Consider the following 4,516-nt stretch of genomic DNA (forward strand, 5'->3'; position numbering starts at 1 on the left):
AAAATTTATGACCCTGAATTTAGTCAACCCTTTTTTAATGGTTTCTTCGAGAAGGTAGGGGGGGGGGGAAGAGGGGAAAAAACAAAAAAAAAAAAAAAGAGAGAAAAGAGAGGGGAGAGAGAGGGGAAAAAGAAGAGAGAGGGGAAAAGAGAGGGGGAAAAAGAGAGGGGGGAAGGGGAAGGGGGAGGGGGGGGGAGAAAAGAGACAAAAGAGACAAAGAGAAAGGGAAAAGAGAGAGGGGAAAGGGGGGGGTGGGGGGGGGGGAAAAAAATTTAAGAGGGGAAATTTTTGTTGTACGGGGTGGTTTTGGGGACGTGTGGTTTAAAGGGGTGATTTTGCTTTTGTAGGTGGTGGTGGTTTTCGCCCCCTTTTTAGTCAATTTTAAATTTTGCATTTTTGTATTCCCTCTTCGATTTGATTGGGCCCCCTACCCCTTTCCCGCCCTATTTGTGTTTGGATGCTGGTATAATGTGTCCCCCGTTTTTCGATGCTCCTACCCCCCCCCCCCCCCCCCCCCTTAGGTTTTTTTGGGGGCGGGCAAAAATGTCAAGGAAAAAAATATAACAGGGTGGCGTGTTTTTTTAAAGAGGGGGTTTGGAAAAGAGAGGGGGTGGGGTGGAGGGGGGGGGGGGAGGGGGGTGAGGGGTGGGGGGAGGAGGAGGGGGGGTGGGGGGGGGAAGGGAGAAGGGGGGGGAGGAAAGGGGGGAGGGAGGGAGGGGAGGGAGGGGAAGGGAGAGGGGGGAGGAAGGGAGGATGAACAAAAAGGGGGTGCGGTGGGAGGGATGGCGGGACGGAGGGAGGAAGTGAAACGATCGTGAAGAATGGGTGAGGGGTTAGGAGAGCGATAAATAGATAGAGAGATAGTGAGATAGAGGACGAGAGAGCGAGGAGCCCGCAGAGCGCAGAACGAGAACGTGTGCGATCAGATAGGGATAGAGAGAAGACGAGACGAGATAGGACCGACGATAGAGGAGAGTGAGAGATGAAGAGACCGAGCAGAACGTGTGCGATAGATTAGATTAGAGGAGACGGAGAAGAGGAGAGATGAGAAAAAGAGGAAGAGGGAAAAAAAGAAAGAGAAAAATCAGGGAAAGAGGAAGAAAGAGAACAGGACGGAAAAGAGAAAGTGACAAGATGAGGAGACTGTGGGGCAGAGAGAGAAAGTAGAGACGACAAAGAGGCATTTAAAAGCAAAAAGCAATCACAAATATAGTACAACTTGGCAAAAGGCCGATGAAAATTGGCCGGGGGGGGATGGACACGGCGAGGATGAACAAGCAGCAATGAACTGCCCCGTGATAGGTTTCAAGATTGTCTTGTCGGAAAGAGAAAGAGAAAACTTTTTAACAGAATTATTATCTTTACACTCGGCTGGGTAATCACTGTAATATATATATATATATATATATATATCTTACTATACTATCTTATTATATAAATATCATATATATATATATTTATATTTAAAAGAGAGGCCGAGAACGTGACGGATGGGATTTGTACTATGTAGGAGAGTACATGGCCCCTGTCTCTCCCCAAACCCAGTCACACATTGTAGGGACCGGGGAGCTCCTGTCTGTGCGAGGACGAGAGAGCAGAGAGAGAGAGAAGGAGGAAGGAGAGGCGAGAGAGAAGAGGGGAGGAGGCGAGGAGAGATGGCAGAGAGAGAAAGGAAGGAGAGGAGAGAGAGAACAGAAAAAAGAGGAGAGGAGGAGAGCAGGAGAATCGAGAGGGTAGGAGAGAAAAGAGAGAGTTGAGGGAGAGGAGAAGCGAGGAGAGGAGGGAGCAGAGAGAGGAGAGAGAGAGAAGAAGAGAGAGGGGGGGAGAGAGGAAAGAAAAGGGGGAATGGGAGAAGGGGGGCGAGAGAGGCGGAGACGAAGAGGAAGGGAAAACGGAGAGGAGAGGAAGAGAAAAGAAGAGAGAGGAGGAGGGGAGAGGAGGGAAAGAGAGGAGAGGAGGGCCAGATAGGGAAGGGAGAGGAGAGGAGGAGGAGAGAGAGAGGAGGGATGAGAGAGAGAGAGAGGAAAAAGGACTAAGGGAGATTGAAGAAAGAGGGGAAAAAGGAGAGAGTCAATAAGATGAGAGGGCGAGCGCAGAGCCACAGAGAGGAGAAAAGGAAGGAGAAAAGGAAAAGGAGGGCAGGAGACGCAGAGAGATGGTAGAGAGAAAGGAGGGAGAGGAGAGAGAGAGGAGGGAGAAGTGAGAGAGAGATGGGAGAGTGAGGTGGAAGGAGGGTAGGGAGAATGAGAGAGGGAGCGAAGAGGAAGAAGAGGGAAGAGAAGGAGGAGGAGGAGAGATTGAGGAGGAGCGTCGAGAGTGACCGAGAGGAGAGGGGAGCAGAGATGCGGAGAGGAGGGAAGGAGGGTAGGGAGGATGAGATTGAGGAGATGAGTGACCCGAGCAGGCAAGGGAGACAGGCCCCCGGAGAGGATGGAGAGAGCGGAGAGAGGTGAGGAGGTGGAGAGAGAGGGAGAGAGTTGAGCGGAGAGAGGATGAGGAGTGGGGAGAGCGCAGGAGAGAGACGACGAGCGAGCGGAGAGAGGCGAGATGAGCATGAGAGAGAGGACGATGGAGAGAGATGGAGGGCAGAGGGACGCAGACGACGAGCCGCCCCCCGAGACGAAAGGAGAAAGGGAGGGAGGCGGAGAGAGAGCCCTCGAGGGTGAGAGGAGACGATGTAGGATAAGAGATGGAGAACAAAAAGAGGATGGCTGAGAGAGAGGAAGAGGGAGAGGGAGAGTCGCAGAGAGTCGCCTGACGGAGATGTGGAAGAGAGAGAGGTGGTTGAGAGAGAGCGAGAGAGGAGGGAGGAGAGAGTCTGAGGAGGAGATGGAGAGAGAGGAGAGAGGGAAGGGGGAGGAGAAGGAATGGAGCAGGAGTGGAAAACGAGGAATGAACAAAGAGGAGAGGATAGCCGAGGAGAGAGGGGAGAGAGGAGAAGAGCAGGACGCGAGTGAGTTGGAGGGCAGAGAGGGGACGGGGAGAGAGAGAAGAGAGAGAGAGAGAGAGAGACGGAGAGGAGAGAGAGGTGAGGAGGACGGACGAAGGAGCACGGAAAGCCCAGGAGTAGATTGAGAGGGGGACGAGTTAGGAGAGAGATGGAGGACCCTAGCCCGAGAGAGGGGGGAGAGTAGGGAAGAGGAGAGAGAGAGGAATGAGAGGGAGGAGAGACGACGGAGAATGGACGAGGACGAGAAGGAGGGGAGGAGGAGGAGAGGAGCGGGAGAGTGGGGGAGAGGTGGTGAGGAGAGAGAGGCGAGAGAGAGAGAGAGAGGACGGAGACGGCAGAAGGAGGATTGAGGGGGGAAGAACACGGAAGAAAGAAAGGGAGGAGATGTGCGGGAAGAGGAAAAAGGAATCGGAGGAGTGAGAGAGAGAAGGGAAATGCGAAAGAAGAGGAGAGGAGAGAGTGAGAGAGGAGGAAGGAGAGCCGAGAAGGCGAGGAGACGGAGGAGGAGGGAGAGGAGAGAGAGAGGAGAGCGTGGAGAGGAGGACGGGAGGGGAGAGAAGAGGGAGGGAGGAATGAAGAGGGAGATGAGGAGAGCGAGAGAGTGGAGGGACGGAGAGAGGGAGCGAGGAAGTAAGGAGGAGATGTGAGGAAGAAGATCGAGAGAGGAGCGGGAGAGGGAGACTGAGAGGTAGAGAGGATGAGTGAGGAGACCGAGAGAGAAGAAGAGAGAGATGGGATCAGAGGAGAGGGTTGGAGGAGAGGAGAGACGAGGGAGGAGAGAGAGGGAGAGAGAGGAGAAAGGGAGGAGGGAGAGGGCGGAGAGAGGAGGAGAGAAGAGGAGAGAGCGGTGAGGGAGGAGGTGAGTGAGGGAGTGACGAGAGAGAAGGAAGGAAGAGAGGCGAGAGAAGAGAGAGGAAGCCCGTAGGAAGAGAGAGGATGACGGTAGAGAGACGGAAGCGGATATCGACACAAGGACACAGGGGGAGGAGAGAGGAGTGAGACGAGAGGAAAAAAAAATGAGAAAGAGAGGAGCAGGGAGAAAGGAGAGGCGAGGGAGAAAAGAGAAAGAGAGAGAGGCGAGGGAGAGCGAGACGAGGAGAGAGAGATGAGAGAGAGAGGAGAGTGAAAGAGGAGAGCAGTGGAGAAAGAAGAGAGGTGAGAGGAGCAGAGCACGAGAGAGAGAGGTGACGAGATCGAGAGAGAGGAGACGGGGAGTGAGGGAGAGGAGAGGGAAGAAAGAAGAAGCAAGAGGGGAAAAAAGAGCATACGAGTTGTAGAGAGGAAGACTGTCAGAGGAGAGAGAAGCAGACGGGAGAGAGGAGAGAGGAGAGGAGAGAGCTGGGGAAGAGAGAGAGAGAGGAGAGAGAAGAGAGAGAAGAGAGAAGAGTGAGAGAGAGAGGAAGAGAGAGGGAGGGGAGGAGAGGAGAAGAAGAGAGAGAGGGGGAGAGAGAGAGGGAGAGAGGGGAGAGAGAGAGGAAGAGAGGAAGAGAGGGAGAGAGGGGAGAGAGAGAGGAAGAGAGGAAGAGAGGAAGAGAGGGAGAGAGGGGAGAGAGAGAGGAAGAGAGG

The sequence above is a fragment of the Penaeus japonicus genome, unplaced genomic scaffold (genome assembly GCF_977035675.1).
Source record: "Penaeus japonicus unplaced genomic scaffold, GWHDUDI00000001_assembly GWHDUDI00000021, whole genome shotgun sequence".
NCBI classification, from domain to species: Eukaryota; Metazoa; Arthropoda; class Malacostraca; order Decapoda; family Penaeidae; genus Penaeus; species Penaeus japonicus.